We start from the raw sequence: 16,714 nt of genomic DNA, 5'->3' as shown, positions 1-16,714 counted from the left end.
CCCTTGTCCCCTCAGACTCTGCCGACTCCCCACTGCCCTTTTCCCCTCCTCCCTCAGCCACAAGCCCAGCCGGGTTCCCCCCACACCTGCCACCCCTCCCCACTGGCAGCCGCCCTCCCCCTCCCTCTGCCCTGCACCGTCACACACTGAAACCTTGGCCCTGCCCAGGGGCTGGGTGAGAACAGAGACAGCCTGTGGGTGCAGCCCCTGCCTGGGGGCATCCTGCCCCGCTCCCACCTGCACCATTCATGTCCCTGCAGGGGTTTTGCTCCCAGCAGGACAAGGACATTTCGAGGGGAAACAAAGGGAAGCCACAGGAGGGGTCCCAGGCTGCTCCCCGGCAGTGCGGGTGCATCAGTTCAGCACTGGGGGCAGCTGGGGGAGGGGGAATTACCACTGGGGGGGCAGAGCTGGGTGTGTGCACCTGGGAGTGAGACTCTCCCTGTCGCTCACTAGCGTGGGGTGTCTCTGCAGTGGCAGGGCTGGGGCAGGAGCTGCTCCCGCAGACAGAGCAGAACGTAGCTCCTGCCGTCTCAGGCAATTGTGTCTGTGTTACAAATGTGCTGCAGGAGCTGGTTAGCACTGACCTGTCTGGAGAGGGCCAGGAGGCAGCACACACTGTGACCGGGATTCCCTCGTGCTCAGTGGCCCAGGACTTAGTGCTGAGCACTGGGCTGCACAGACCTGTTGGTGAATAACAAGAATCAAGGGCATCACCTCCCTGCCTTAGTACTAGACAAAGGGCTTTGGGGTTCCTCCCATGCTCCCCAGGCCCCCTCTGCAACCACCTCAGCCCTCCACCTGTCAGTGTCTGTTACTTCTTCCTCCAGAAGGACGGCAGCCGCCTCCTGCAGCTCTGAACTCTCCAGCACAGCCCAGGGGTGCTGCAAAGCAGGTGAGAGGCAGCCAGAAATATTTGGCCAGGCACCACTGGGTGCTGCTTTCCTCATCCCCATGTACCTGGGAGGTTCATGGCCAGGGGAGCCACAGAGCCTCTCTGGGACTTTTCTCCTCACTCGTTTGGGTTTTGTCAGTGACAAACAAAGGGATGTGAGAGGAGAGTAACTCTCCCTCTCCTGCCCTGCCCCACTGCCACCTTCTGTGTGCACAGACAGCCCCAGAGAGCCCCAGCGCTGGGAGGATCAGACTCTGCTCTTGCAGCCAGAGGAGTCACCTTCCCAACACCAGTCCCAGCTCCCTTTGCCTGAGCTCTGCTCTGCGACTGGATGCTTTCCTAATGCCCCTCTCTCATCAGCCTTTACCTTCCCCACCAATGGCTGGGATTGCCAAGGGAGGGCTCTTCTGTTCCCCAGACACAGGTAGGAAAATGTTGTTGAAGACATTCCCCAAGGCACCACTGGGAGTTGAACCCAGGATCTCCTGTTTACTAAACAGGTGCTTTAGCCACCTAAGCCAGGGTGCCCCCCTTGTTTGAGCTGTGGGTCCTGACAAAGAGGTGTCTGTGTTAGTCTGTGTCTTCAACCAGAAAGCAGCCCTGGAGCCCTTTAAAGGTTATTAACCCAATTTATCAAGTGCTGAGCTTTTGTGGGGCTGAACCACTGTGATGAACTGCCCACAACCAGCCCTTCCCATTCCCCAGCACAGACATTGTGCCTGAGGGAAGCCTCCTCTCTCCCCACCTGCCCCAGTGCCAGGATCCCACCAGCAGAGCCTGGAGTCCTGCCCGTCCTTTGCTCCCCCAGCCTGAGTCCCCCCCTCACTTTCACTCTGTGCTCCCCACTCCCTCCTTTCTCCCTCTTCACACCCCAGGGGTGGGGCGAGGAGGGCCCAGCTCTGGGGCACAGTTATCTCCTGTCTCTCACGGAGGGGGGATGGGCTGCGCTGCCCCAGCTGGAGCTCGTCAGGGGGAGTGTTTGATGCAGCGTAACGAGAAGAACATTTTGCCTTTCTGTCTCCTTCTGCCCTTCAGTCCCACTTGTGACCCTCCACACAACCCCTTTGCTCTATTACCAGCCCAGTGCAAATCCCTGTGCCCTGGGGGTGGGGCTGACTTTACAGCTTTCCCTGTGTGAAACCTTTGAGCAGGGCCTGGGGCTGTGACTGGCCAGTTGCAGGTCAGGGTCCGCTGGGGTCGTGGGGCTCCTGCTCGTGTCTGGTGCCCCTCCCCATGTCACGGATGTGTGTGCCGTGTGGGGTGTTTTCCTGACCATCCAGTGCCGCAGTCGGGGGTACCCTTGCCTGGGCAAATCCTCCTTGCTGAAGAGCTGCAGGTGGACCATGGCAAGACCCATGTGGGCATCAGTGGGGAGCCACAGACCCCCCCCACCATCTGCCTTGGATGAAGACTGTGAATGCAGGGAGCTGAACTGGGGATCATTGTTGGCCTCTACAGGGTATGAGTAGTATCCATGGCTCCGCACACCTTCCTGGGTGAGGCTCCTGCTTCTGGCCTGGCCGGGGGCTGGGCATCAGTGGGAAGAGCAGAGACCCCCCATTCTGGTGCCGGCCTCACAAGCAGAACTCTGGTTCCTTTTCTGACCCCACGGCTGCTCTGCTCTCCCCCCTGCCCAGGCCTTCCTGCCCTTGCTGAAGCAGGCTGCCCAGGGAAGCCCCCAGAGAGGGCTGCGCTGCAGCAAGGTGGCCGTCGTCAACATGTCCAGCATGGCTGGCTCCATCCAGAATGTCTGTGGCTGTTACATGGTCCAAATCATCTCCTATCGCTGCAGCAAGGTACAGGGCACACCCAGCAGGGCCTCACTGCTGCCTGGGTTTGCTACTTGCACAAAATCCCTGTCCCTCGGTGTGTTCCCCTTGTTCCCCATCCGACTGCCGCCACTCCAGCCTCCAGCGCCGGGTTGGGCAGGGCCGGCAGATTTTGTCTGCCTGCAATTCACTTGGGCTTTAGATCAGAGTTCCCGTCCGGTGAGGAACTTTCTGTTGTGCCTTCATCCCGCCGGAGAAATCTCCACGCTGAGATGCTGCCCATTGCCTCTGCAGAGCGGAGGATACCAAGGACCCACACCTGACTCCCTGCCAGCCCTGGGCAGGCCCACTTGCCTGGAGCTTTGGTCCAAGCTACCTAAAGGCAGCAGCAGCATAACCAATACCATGGTAACAAAAAGAAAAAGAGAGAACTTTTATTTTGTTCCAACAATATTCGTGTTGCGAGCCTCATGACTAGATGGAAGAGTCACAAAGGAAAACACATAGGAAGTCTCCACCATGGGCCTGGAACTGAGTTACAAGGAGAGGAAAAGAACTTTTCTAACAAGTGCCCAGACATCAGATCCCACTTCCCACACCAGCAAACAATAAAGCTGAATGGATCTGTCTGAACTTTCCCCACTCACAGAAGATGGGAGGGGCTGTTCTTGGAGGGACCTTTCTGTGTCTCTCCCTCATGGCTGGGAAGAAGAAACAAGAAAAGACAGAGAACAGAAGAGGGAGGAGCCAAAATTCAATTCTTACCCCCCATTCCTACAGGCCAACCCCACCTGGCTGAGGAGGTTAACCCTTTTACTCCCAGGCTGCTGGCGAACCCTCATCATCATGACGCGCCCCCCAAATCACAGACAGTGCTGGACAGCCTCTGGCCACACTGGCTGTGATTTCTACCTGGAGGTCTGAGATAAGACATAGAAAATAAATACATGCACACATTACGTTCTTAGCAACTCCATGAGAAATAACAAAATGCTCCGAGTACCAACGCAGATATAGGGAATGTCCTATGAACTTGAGTCCAGAAATTCCTTTTTGGAGGGGGCGTCAGCTGCCTTGTTAGAGGCTCCTGAAATGTGCTGCATATCCAAGTCAAAGTCTGGGAGTGCCAAACTCCACCGAAGCAGTTTCTTGTTGGTTCTTTTGACTGAATGAAGCCATCGAAGAGCAGAGTGGTCAGTGTGAAGGTGGAAGCGTCGCCCCCACACATATGGTCTTAGCTTCTCCGGAGCACATACAATCGCATAGCACTCTCTCTCTGAGACAGACCAGTGGCTCTCTCTTTCAGACATTTTTTTTGCTGAGAAATACAACAGGGTGAAGTTGTTGATTTGGTCCTTCCGGCATCAGAACTGCTCCTACGCCCCACTCAGAAGCATCTGTGGTGACGAGGAAAGGCTTGTCGTAGTCTGGGGTCCTCAGCATAGGCTCAGTCATAAGAGCCGTCTTGAGCTGGTTAAAAGCTTCCTGGCACTGGTCAGTCCTCTTGACCCCGTTGGGTGGGTTTTTCTTGGTTAGATCTGTTAGAGGTGCAGCGACCTCACTGTGATGTGGTACCAATTGCCTGTAATACCCGGCCAACCCTAAGAAGGACTGAACCTGTTTTTTTGACTTTGGGACAGGCCAGTTTATTATAGCCTTTATCTTGGCCTGCAGAGGGTTGATCGTGCCTTGACCCACCTGGTGGCCAAGGTAGGTCACCCTGTTCAAGCCAATTTGACATTTTTTTGCCTTAACTGTTATCCCTGCCTCCTTTATGCGTTGGAAAACAGCTTGGAGATGTTCTAGGTGCTCTGCCCATGAATCAGAAAATACAGCCACATCGTCGAGATAGCCTTACCTCTGGCCCTTCTGGAAATTCGATCATCCCCATCTCAAAGGCACAAATTAAGTCCCTTTGAAATCGTTATGGGACGCCCTATGTGAACAATGGCTACCATTACCCCAGTCTCAGACCTAAACTTGACTCACAGCACGCTCCTACAGTATTGCAAGGGGCTGATGCAAGCTGAGTCACCTCCATTCACAGGTACGAGCAGCCTGGCCAAGGAAACCCACCTCTGACACCTGTCACACCCTTGAGCCAGGTGATTGGGTGTACGTGCAACACCACTTTTGAAAGCACACCTTGGAACCCCGCTGGAAGGGTCCAGGCCAGGAACTGCTCATTACCCAGACAGCTGTAAAGCTATCCGGCATGGCAGCATGGATTCACGCTTCACAGTGTCAGAAAGCACCGTCACCAGCGGACCAAGCACCACCTCGGGACCCTGCAGAGCCAATTTTGGCTCCAGAAGAAGACGCAGAGGAACAGCCTGCAATACCTTACAACCTACGCCCCCATAAAGGTTGTCAGAAGCAGACAGTAAGCAGCTAGCAGGACCTGAGAAGAAGCAGTAGTGAGCCTAGCGCCAGCTGCCTGGTGGACATAAAACCATGACTGCAGTTCCCTCGAGAGAGGTTGTCACAACCAGAAAGGGTCTTGCCTCCAAAATGTGTCCCTGGTGGAGCCTAATCCTCAGCTACAGGTGTCTTAAGGTCTGGGGAATCTGAAGTGACAATGACAATTCTTTTATTCAGCAGCAAGTGTGGATAGCTCAGACTCTCAAGGTCTCTAATTGTTGGGTCTGCAGCCCCATCCCAGCTCACTCACGAGCTAGCATCCCCCTCATGGCAATTCCTCTTAATTCCTCAGACCTAACCGGAGGACCTCATCCACTTGAAAGGACGTGGAAAAGAAATGACACTTGGGGAATGGTGAGAACAAATGCCTCTAAATAGCTAAGTGTGGTGGAGGGAAAGGGCCACTGGTGCTGGGTTTGTAATGGGACAGGGCTGAATTTAGGGGGAAGCAGCTGTCTCCAATAGATTGTGACCCATGGTGTATGGCACAATTCAATTAAGATTGGCGAATGGCGAACCGGGTATGGGGATATGATTTTTTTCTCAACCTGGGATCAAACAGGAAAATCAGTTTCTTGCTCCCCTTACAGCCTCCCTGAGAAAAACAGGACAATCTTTCAATGCCATGTAAATGTTGCCGCTCCCCACAAGGAAGATTATCCAGTGCCCTTTGAGGGATACTACTTGTCTTTTATAGATGCCTATATGTCAGATAGGTGCAGCCAGCCATTCCCGGCTTTAATAGGGCATCATTGGGTGTGTGGGACAAAAGCTTTTTGCACGTTACCAGCTTTCTGGTAGGGTATCTGTTATCCTGCTCAGCTTTTCCCGCAATTCCGTGTGCTTCAATCCCTCCCGCAAAATCGCCTCTGTAATTTTAGACAAAAAAGAAGGGAGTTGTCAGATGCCCAATGGTATGTGGATAATATAAGCCCTTTAGCTTGGGAAGAACTGATCCAGCAGTTTTTGAAGGACTTTGGGCTCACCATCAGCCTAAAGAAGACAAACGTACTCGGTCAGGATGTTGCTGAATCCCCATCAATCAGCATTGACAACTATACATTAGAGGTCGTCCACGAGTTCGTTTACCTCGGGTCTACCATCACTGACACCCTGTCGTTGGACACTGAGCTAAATAGGAGGATCGGAAAAGTGGCCACAACTCTGTCCAGACTCAGCAACAGAGTGTGGAATAACAACAAGCTGTACACTCACACCAAAATGCAAGTCTACAGAGCCTGCATACTCAGCACCCTCCTTTACGACAGCGAGACTTGGACCCTGTATGCCCGCCAGGAAAATAGGCTGAACGTCCTCCACTTGGGCTGCCTCAGGCGCATCCTTGGAATAGCATGGAAGGACAGATTGACCAACACCGCCATCCTCGAGCAAGCTGTAATCCCAGCCATGCACACCCTCCTCAGGCAGCGTCGGCTCTGCTGGCTTGGCCACATCCACAGGATGAATGATGGAAGGATTCCACAAGACATCCTGTATGGTGAGCTAGCCTCTGGCAAAAGACCTCCCGGACGCCCCCAGTTGCACTACAAAGATGTCTGCAAGAGAGACCTCAGGGAGGTAGACATCGAGCTGGACAACTGGGAAGAACTAGCAGATGACCGCAGCAGATGGAGGCAGGGGTTACATCAGGGCCTTCAGAAGGGTGAGATGAGGATCAGACAGCTAGCAGAGGAGAAGCGAGTGCACAATAATGACTTAACAGACACCCACCACCTCTGCAAGAGATGCGGCAGGGACTGTCACTGTCATGTGGGTCTTCATAGTCACAGTAGACACTGTAAATGAAGTCCTCAATTGAAACTTTAAAGGGCGCGATCCATGGTCTATGCTGACTGAAGGATGCCTACAACTACCAACCAGCCCCCAACTCACCAAGGAGCAAATCATCCCCTCTCTAATTCCAACAGAGGACTTGCTGGGGGAAGAGGAAGTAAGAAGCAAAGCTGTGCTAGCTGGGAATTGAACCCAGGCCAACTGCATGGGAAGCAGTCATGCTAACCACTACACCACCAGCACCTCTCTCACCAACATGGGCAACACCCAGAAATATGAATTTCCGAGCATGTGTTCTGCCACTCATGGTTCCTTTTTCATTATCTATGACATATTAATATCATAGAAGCTCTGTTATCCTTCACTTACAGGGCACTGGGGTGGTCTATATTCATATGTGCCAGAGAGAGGGCTTACCTACCCTGAATGCAAACCCAGCCACACCTGATTCATGGGCTGATGTCCTTCAGTAGATTTTCCCCTACTTCTTTACAATTACTGATGATTCTCCCAGCTGAAGGCAGGGCAATGTCCCGCACACAGAGGAAATCTGCCTCTCTGAGTGACAGGAGCTCTGTGAGTGGGACAAGCCACGTCAGTGAGGGAAGCTGTGTGTGCAATCAGAGAGAAAGTTAAATCTCCACCCATTTGTGAAACCACTCTGGGTTGGGACAGAAAAAGGAGCTTGAGGAAGGAGGGTTTGTCCTACACAGGGGCCTAAAGATCAGTGAATTGAGCAAGAGTGAAATGTGGGTGGAGGTCAGTGGTAGATTATTAAACTTCAGACCTAGTGATCTTCTTTCAAATCCATTCCTCCCACTTTAAAAGACAGACACTTGTATGAAAATGGTTGTCTCACCTTTCCCAACACACTCTGAATTTCTGTTCTCTGGGGATTCTTAAAATGGAGATGAACCCTCAACATCTGCCAATGCGGATAAACCTCGTAAACCCTTCCCTCAGTGGAAATCTGGCTACACAGAAAAACTGACAGTTCATACTGATATGAGAAATTTTAGGTCTCATTTCTATAAAAAACGTGCTCATTCAGAGTCTATCAGATACATCACATTCAGCAGCAAGGTCTCCACACACTTTGTAATGTGTGCACACACAGGATGTCAATTACTCTGGGAATTCACAGACAGGGCCATTATGTCCTCCCTTGGCTAGATATTCATTCACAATCACGGCCAAGCTTCTTTCTGTTAATTCTCTGCAGGCTGGTTAAAGTAAAAGAAAATTGAGCTCTTATCTTTACTCTGGAGGGTTCAGAGAAATGTCACCTTTCAGCCAGGTGGAGTCAGCAGCAAGAAGGGCTGGGCTCAATGTCTCAGGGACAAGAGTGGTAGAGATGGGGCAGGAGAGAGTGTCCTGAGAGGTGAAACAGCTGGAGGGTGGCATGGAGTGTAGGGTGCCAGCCAGCCAAGAGTCACAGGTGCCCAGAAGAGTTAAAACTTGCAGGTCCCGTGGTGTAAATGGCTGCACTCAGGACTCTGAATTCTGTAATTGGAGTTAAAATTTTAGTGGGACCTCCTGGTGTTGTGGTGGTTTGCTGTAAATCTCTGTCTTTCCAGTGCTTGGGCTTCTTTATCCACAGGTGCACGTGAGTAAGTGTTTTTTCCTCCTGCTTGATGAGTGAGGCCCACTGGAGCTAGCTAGGTCTCTGGTTGGGCTGGCTCATCAACACAGCTGCAATAGGTCAGGTTTACCAATCTGTGTAGAGACACATGAGTTCTGAGGTTGTGTGTCTCACAGCTTCTCCTGATGTCCACACAATTAGTGCCTGTTCCTGGAGCTCCAGGCTGTTCCTACTGCACACATGGCACTTAAAGGAAGGAGCATCAAGAACAGGCTAAAAAAGTCCGGGGCCAGCAGGTGAGAGGAAGAGTCCCAGGCTGGAGCCCAGCTCACCTGTCCTCCTCTGGGCACCTGGAGGTGGGGCTGCTGGTACTGACACCTCTGTGGGATGGTGCGAATGCCACTGAGCACCGGAGAACAATGAATGAGGAGGGGAGGACCATGACCACATGTGGACTTCTATGAAGACCCCGCAGCCTGGCTGCTCTCACCAACAAAGCCATCACTTAGGCCACCCCAAAACCAGTGTGTGTTCTGCCACTGGCATCACAGGGGATCTGCTCCTTTCCCTGATGTGCAGTGCCCAGCCAAGGATCTGGGAGAGATCCGTGTCCCTGAGCCAGCCTTGGTGCCAGGCCCTTCCCTCAGAGGCAGCTGTTCCAGTCACTGGCTGCAGCTGAGCCAGGGCTGCTCCCTCTTTCCCATTGTACGACACCCCTGGCTGTGTTTGGGGCCCTGCTCAGCACCAGGGAGCAGCACTGCAGGGGAGACAGGTGAGTGTCGCACTGTTGGGCTGACATGGACGATTGGTTGGGCCCTGTGAGGGTAAATGAAATCATCCCACTGCCACCTCTGGCAGCCAGAGCTCAGCTCAGCCTCACAGGGTTGGCCTGTGCTTGAAGCCTGCCCAGGACAGGAGCTGGGAGGCAACAGGCTCAGGGAGGGGTGAGCAGGAAGTGACATTGCACAATGGGGTGAAACTCAACAAAGCTAAGCAGAATATAAAGAGTCAATGAGGAGGGGATTTGAACCCAGGTATGTAGAGCACAAGGGATTAACAATCCATCACCTTCACCACTCGACCACCTCATCTTCTCTGGTTACCAGCTTTTCCTATGTCCCACAGTCAACCCTGCCAGGAACTTTTCTGCCACTCGCTGGCTGGCTGGCTGGGGACACAGGATGGGCAGGTTTGGCCCAACAGGGCTGTGCTCACTCCTGCCCCTGCAGTGCTGCTTCCTGGGGTGAGCAGGGCCTGTCCCCAAGGCTGGCTCAGGGGCCCTGGTCTCTCCCAGCAGCTGGGCCGGGCTGTGCACAGCTAGGAAGGGAGCAGACGCTTGCCCAGGGGGTAGGAATGTCACACTCCCCTCTCTCTGCTGCTCACAGCAATAGATCAGTCTGCAGCACCAGCCACAGGGCCCACCGCAGATCTCCCTGTGGCCCTCCCGCCCTGGAGCCTGTGGGCCCCCTGCTCAGCGGTGCCCAGAGAATGGCCATTGAAAGTGCCGTTTTCTCCTGCTGCCTGGTTCGGAGCTGGGCGCTTCCCCCTGGCACAAGAGCACAGGCAGAACATGGCCCCTGGGCGCCTTAAATGCCGTGTGGGGAGCTCCTGAGAAAGCGCCAGTGGGGAGCACCTGGGGCTGGGCACAGAGAGAGGAGACAAACCCCGGGGGTGGGAGAAAGTGCCTGGGGCGCAGAGACACACACAGGGCCTGGAGCCCAAAGCTCGGCCCCACTCGCTCCTCCTGCTCCCAGGGACTCGGCCAGAGCGGCAGCTGCAGCTTTTGGGGGTGTAATGGCCTGAGCGCCCAGCAATCCCCCTTCCCCTGGCGGTGGGTCTGTGCACACCCGAGCCCTTCCTCCCCGGGGGGGAACAACTCGTCTGCAGTGTGGGGTGTCCCTCCCAGCTCCCTCACTGCCTGCAGCCCAGGGGTTAGTGATTGTCCCCTGGACTCCCCTCAGCCTGTCAGACCCACACACTGTCAGGCCAGGCAGCCCTTGCTGGTGCCCTGCTCTGACCTCCTGCCCATGGCCGGTCCCAGGGCCTCACCCCCCTGTAGCTCTGGGGGACCTGTCACTGGTCACATGTACCCCCCAGCACCCACTCCCACTGCACCCACCGTCAAACGCGGGAGGAGGAGGAGGGGCTGGGAAGGGGCAGGGAAGGGGCAGAGCAAGGCAGGAGGGGACGGGGCTGGAGGCAGAGGAGCAGCTGTTCCAGCCCTTCCCAGGGCTGTGGTGCATGTGGCCAGTGCTGCCCCGATCCCCCTTCACCAGTTGCCTCTGTGCGGTGGAATGGAAAACCCTGAGACAAGGACCTGGGCAAGGTCTGCACCAAAGCTCCCTGTTCCCCGGCTGTGGTGCCCGGCCCTGGGAGCTGCACAGCCCACCCATGGCCATGCTCTGCTCTGCTGCAATTCCTGCCCAGCGGTATCAGTGAGGGAAAAACCTGCACGTAAGGGCAGGGACACAGTTTCTGGGCACTGGCAGCAACACATCTGCTGGGCGCTGCTGCCCAGAGCAGGGTGGGTATTCTCGGCCCACCTGGAGCTGCAGCTGGGGACCAGGGTTGGGGTCCTCTACTCAGCCCAATGCTGCATCCGGGAAGCCAGGCTGGGTGAGGGTCTTGCCCTGCTCTGCCTCCCTGGTGCTGCAGCTGGGGAGTGTACAGCCCCCTTCTCCCATGGCACATGGCATGTCATGTCAGAGGGCACCAGAGCTGGTCCCTGGGAATGCCACGGAGGGAAACGCTTCCAGCCCTGGAGTGCGTGGTGAGCACTGCCCCTGTAACTGAGAGACAAGGGAAGCACATCTAGCCCGAAGCGGCTAAGAATGGGGTCAGGGAGCAGGTGGATGTATATGGGACTGTTGAGGGGCAGGGGAGAGGTAGGGGGGTTTATGGGGTGCTGGGGAGCAAGGGACAGGTGTGAGATCTGTGGGGCGGTGGGGGACAGGTGAAGGGTTCTGGGGGGCTGGGTGACAGGGGACAGGTAGGGGGGGTCTATGGGGCGGTGGGGGTGGCCAGGCCCATCTCTCCACCACAGCCCCCAAAGCCAAGGGATGTCAGCACCCCTGGGCTGGGACCAGGTGGGGGGGACATGAGGGGCAGAAGCTTGTGGGGGAGACCCAGGCCCAATCCCTACCCTAATCCAGGCAGGTATGTGCGGCCCAGATCCAGCCCTGGTACTGCCCATGCCTGGCCGGGACCAGATCCCTGCATGCCACTGCACACTCCACACAGAGCAGCCTCTTCCTGCCCCGTGAGCCCCCGAGCCATGGCCAGCAGCCTGTGGTGCAGAGTGGCGAGACCTGGCAAGGAGGGGCTGGGACTAGCAGTGGGGCAGGGGCTGGGCTGGGGGTCAGAGCCAGGCTGTGAGCTGGGGGTTCTGGGGGCTGGGTGGCCCATCCATGTGTGCCAGGGTGAGCGCCACCCGGGTGCTTTGCATTTCAGGGGAGGGACAGAAGGACCCAGCTGACATTCTGGGGTGCACTGGTTATCCTACTGTCTCGCCTGCAAATGTTCCCCAGCTAAAAACAGGAAGAAACACAATATCTCCTTCTATCCTGGCAGGTGTTGCTGCTTCTCTGGCTGGCCGGTGCCCCAGCATTCCCTGCCCCTCTGAGTGCTGACCAGCAGACAGCCTGGAGAGCCTTTCCAGGAGAAAGGGAACACTTTTGGAGTTAAGGAAACAAAAACAGCAGGCAGCAGCCTTCGCCAGGTAGCCTGTCCTCTCCTCCCTGGCTGCTATGGGCAGAGGGGCAAGGAGGGAAAGGAAACAGGCCAAGTGCCTGGCAGGGAGCAAACTAGAGCCCTGATGGGAGGAGACTCCAGCATGCACAGGGGCGTGGATGGCAGCCGTTGGGAACGGCCTTTGACCACCTCCTTCCTTCCCGTCACTCAGCTACTTCCTTCACCCTGGGACTGAGAAGGACCAGGCCCTCCATACAGCCTAGCCAGTCCTTCCCCAATGGCCAGAGAGGGTGTTGATCAGAGGGTTCTCCTCTGCGCCCCATTGCATTGACCCCATGACCCAAATTCTTGATGCCCAAGTGCACGCCATGACAGGCAGGCTCTCCAGCCCACGTGGCAGATGAAGGCTTCATAGTCACGACCTCAGCCTGAGGTAGAGGCTTCTTAGTGGACCCGGGCCAGGTGAGGCTCGGAGGTCCCTGGAGGCAGCCTCCCAAAGCTGAGAGACAGTCACCCTCAGCCCACACTGCACGGCACTCCTCACACAGGAAGGAGCAGCAGGAGAACTCTCCCAAGGGCCCTCAACAGCAGCTCCATTGGCTTTCTCTGCTCCTCATTTCCTTGCTCCGTCTTCTGGCCTCAAGGGCTCCCTCTGTAGGAAGGGGGGAAGTCATAGAAACAGGAATCCAGGACCTCAGCCAAACGTGCACGGCCGCACTTTAGCAGAGACTCTTGTGGCACCTCGAGACCCCATTCAGCCCAGGTGAAGTGCCTCTGGGTATGTCTGTGCTACAAAATTAGGTTGAATAAGTTCAGGTCAATTTTGTGGTGCTGGTTGAAGTAAGAGGGAGACCAACGTTGGAGAAAAGAGAGACATTTGCAGGCTGACAACAGTGGGCTGTCGGGAGAGAGGAAAACCGACAGTGGGAGAGTATGGACATGGAACCGACTCCAGCTCACCAGCTAACCCCCCACATACGCAAGCAGTTTGAGGCACCAGCCATGGAAAGTGAAGGCTCCAGAGTTTTAAGGGGAACAGTGTCAGATGGGTGTGGTGGCCACATGCTGGTTTGGGGATGGCCTAGGTGAGCGGGGTCTGCCCCGCACTGGCTCTTTATGGAGGCCCTCCGGCAGTCAAGGTCCCCCCTGCATTCCCACACACTGCATTTATGTCAGTGACCCAAACCTCTCAGAGGCTGAACTGCCGTCTGTCTCGTTCATCCAACATAAGGCCTAAGCCCCGCTCCTAAATGTGCATCTGGATGGAGTAGCACAGGCCTGGGAGAGCCAGAGATTTGCAGTGAACCATCACAGCCCTCAGAGGTCCCACTGAGATTTGACCTCAGGTTGCAGAATTCAGAGCCCTGCTCATTACACCAGGGGACCTGCAGTTGGACTTTTCTTGGAAATCTGTGACTCTTGGCAGGCTGGTGCCCTGTGCTCCTTGCCTCCCTCCAGCTGCTTCACTTCCTGCTCCTTCTCTGCCACTCTCCTCCTCCAGACATCAACCCCAGCCCTTCTCGCTGCTGACTCCAGCTGGCTGCAGGGCCACATTTCTCTGACGCCCCAGAGTGACGAGAAAGGGCCATTCTTCTTTTACAATAACCAGCTGGAGACAAGTAACGGAGTTGCAGAGACTGGAAAGGTCGGTGGTGATTGTCGAGGAATATCCGGCCGAGGGAGGAGATAATGGCCCTGGCTGTGAATTCACAGAATAACTGACATCCTCTCTGCACACACATGTACAATGTGAGGAGACACCATGCGGCTGAATGTGAGACATTTGATAGACTCTGACTGATCGTCAACCAAAACAAGAGCAAGCTGCAGACTTTTGCAGTTCAGAGAACCGTCCCTGCTGCATGTTCAGCACCTGCCCATGTAGCTCAGTAAATCTGTGAGAGCAGGTAGGTGACAGGCCCAGCAGCACGGAGGACACCCAGAACCCACATCTGACTCCCTGCCAGCCCCAACACCTGGGCCTGCCCAGCTTTGCTGGTGTTTGGATCATGTAGGGTTCCAGGGCGAGCTCAGTTTGTGCTGGGTAGACCACAGAGACCAGGCAGGTAAAGGGGCTGGGAAGGACTAAGCCCAGAACCACCAGTCCACCCAGATCAGGGTGTGTGAATCTCACTCTAGGCAGGAGGGAGTGTGGGGAAGGGTTTGGGAGGTGAGGTCAGGTGCAGTTGGTGTGAGAAGAGATGTTTGTTTTTCAAGGCCAAGTGTTACTTGGGGCACAAGAAGTCTTGAGTTGAACTTCCTTATACTACTCCCAAAGAGTGTGTTTGCTGCTCTCCTTGACTTCGTGTTTCTCGGTGTTTTTCTCCCACACAGTGTGGTTTGTGATCTGTTCAGAGTGTGAAGTTGGTTTCTTGCTTCAGATCTGTGAAGAGATCTTGGAAATGACCTTGGAAAGGTGAAGTTAGGTGTGATACTTATCAGAGCACTGGCTCTTTGTTCACACCAGGTCCTGGAGCATATCCAGGACATTTCTTCTCAAAGGGGCTTCTTGGTTGAGGGATATAACACTTGCTTAGGTTGGAAGGTGTCCTGGGTTTAAGTCCCTGGCAAACCCTTCTTCTGTCTTTCTCAGAGAGCCTTGTGGAGCGTGTTTTTCTTCTGTGCATATGCTCAGTGTGACGGAGCAATTGCTTTCCACTGGATGGCTCACCCTAGGCATTAACTCTGCCAGGATGAGCAGTCCCTGTCAGTGACTACACCCCGCCTCTTAACTGTGGTTGCACCTCTTCCTGCCAGAAGCCAATAGTGCCCAGCTTGCAACTCAGCTGTGTTTTGGATAACTTCATATTTCCCCTCTTTTGGGCTAATGGCCCTTCAATTCTCTGTCACTCCCACAGCGACTCTGGCAGTTTTGTTCCCTGCCACAGGCCCCATCTGTGCTACTCCAGCAGTGGCTGCTGGGGGCACCCAGGCTCATCTCTCTCAGGTTCCAGCCCAGCAGGGACCCGACACTCAGCACTTCTGGGCTTTTCCCTCCCAGCTCCCACTGCTCCTTCCCTGGACTGCCACCTACAACTGCCCCTTCATTTGGCTCTACTGGCTTTGAACCCTCAGCCACACAAGTGACTGTCTTTCCCAGAGCCTCTGTGTTACCAACTTCCATCCCTGCCTTATAGCCCCTTCTGCTCCTGCTGGCAATCAAAAGCTGCTCCCTGCCTCTTCCTCCAGGTGCAGCCTGGGCAGTGACTTGGCCTGGCCCTCAGGCAAGCCTGGGCTGGGCAGATGCCCTCACACGTTTATCGTTTTGTTTGGGTCATTCTGAGGACTCTGATTTGTTCCAGTCTCTGCGTGTGTTTTCTTGCTCTCAGGGTTTGGTTCTTGATCTAGGTTCTTTTTTGTGGCCAAGCAGAGCAGCAGGGGACATTGCAGGCATCTGTCCCAGCCCTGGGAGCCCCAAGCCCTTTGGGGCAGGCGTCACTCCATGGGTGTCCGGTCCCTTCATTCTCAGGGCCCCCTTCTGACCCATGGCGGTGGCGCTGGTGTTAGCCTGGCTCACTCATGTCTTGCTTTAGGAGGTTCTGGGCCAATGCATGAGGGCAAGGCGTAGCAAGCTTCCCCGGCACAGTGCCTGCCGCATGGTGTGCGTGTGTGCCCAGAAGTAGGATTTAAGTACGAGTGGAGTTAATGATATGACGGTAAATGGTTGTACAATGACAGCAGAGCTGTACAGGCCAGAGCCCAGAGCCAGTCCCAACTGTGAGGGTGAGGTGGGCTGGTTTTACTATCCCTGAGAGGGCCCAGCTTGTCCCCTGCATCAGCCCCCCAGGGCCACACTCACCTCAGCAGAGCAGGGACTCAAACACAGCTGGGGGATGTGGTGCCTCATCCAGGCCCAGGGAAAAGGGCAGCTGTGACTCAGCTGCAGACAGGGACACAGCCAATTGCTTGTAAGGGAAGGGCCTGGCCCTAAGGCTGACTCAGGGGCTCTGGTCTCTCCCAGCTGCTAAGGAGGGGCTGGGCAGAGCTGGGGAAGGGGCAGATAATTGCCTGGAGGGACTAAACATCCCACTCCCCACCCCTGACAGCAGAACATGAAGTCTGCAGCACCAGCCACAGGCCCTCCTGCATTTCAAACCAGGCAGGACAGTTCTGAGGGCCCCCCCCCATACATTACACCCATGTTGGTGGGGCACCCAAGCAAAGATCAAGCTGCAGGGGGGAAGAGGACCTCAGATGGAGGCAGCTGTTGAGAACAAAGCCCAGCACTGGAAAAGATTCACAATGAACCACACAAAGGTCCCACTGAGATTTGAACTCAGATCGCAGGATTCAGAGTCCTGAGTGCTGACCATTACACCAGGGGACCTGTGCTTTCAGGCCTTTCTGAGCACATGTAACTTGGCAGGCTGCGACCCTGCACTCCTTCCCACCCTCCAGCTCTTTCACCTCTCAGAACACTGCTTCCTGCTCCACTTCTGCTCTCCTCACCAGACGTCCATCTCCACCCTTCCTGCTGCAACTCCCCAGTGACTAGACAGGGTCATTTTTCTTTGAAAATAACCAGCCAGGAGAGAACTAAGGGAGAAGCAGAGACTGGAGAGG

General features: G+C 55.3%; 3 non-coding genes across 3 annotated transcripts; all 3 read right to left on the bottom strand.

The window, feature by feature from the left end:
* Positions 1-1,349: 1,349 nt before the first annotated feature.
* TRNAT-AGU (transfer RNA threonine (anticodon AGU)) lies at positions 1,350-1,423 on the bottom strand. The gene has a single exon. It is a non-coding gene; the product is annotated as a tRNA-Thr (tRNA).
* Positions 1,424-7,050: 5,627 nt separating this feature from the next.
* TRNAG-CCC (transfer RNA glycine (anticodon CCC)) lies at positions 7,051-7,122 on the bottom strand. The gene has a single exon. It is a non-coding gene; the product is annotated as a tRNA-Gly (tRNA).
* A 9,284-nt stretch (positions 7,123-16,406) lies between these two features.
* Positions 16,407-16,478, bottom strand: TRNAQ-CUG (transfer RNA glutamine (anticodon CUG)). Its single transcript has one exon. It is a non-coding gene; the product is annotated as a tRNA-Gln (tRNA).
* Between the last annotated feature and the right edge of the window lie 236 nt (positions 16,479-16,714).

The sequence above is a fragment of the Carettochelys insculpta genome, chromosome 7 (assembly GCF_033958435.1).
Source record: "Carettochelys insculpta isolate YL-2023 chromosome 7, ASM3395843v1, whole genome shotgun sequence".
Classification (NCBI taxonomy): domain Eukaryota; kingdom Metazoa; phylum Chordata; order Testudines; family Carettochelyidae; genus Carettochelys; species Carettochelys insculpta.
The sequence above is the reverse complement of the archived record's forward strand: the minus strand, read 5'-3'. Positions and strand labels throughout refer to the sequence as shown.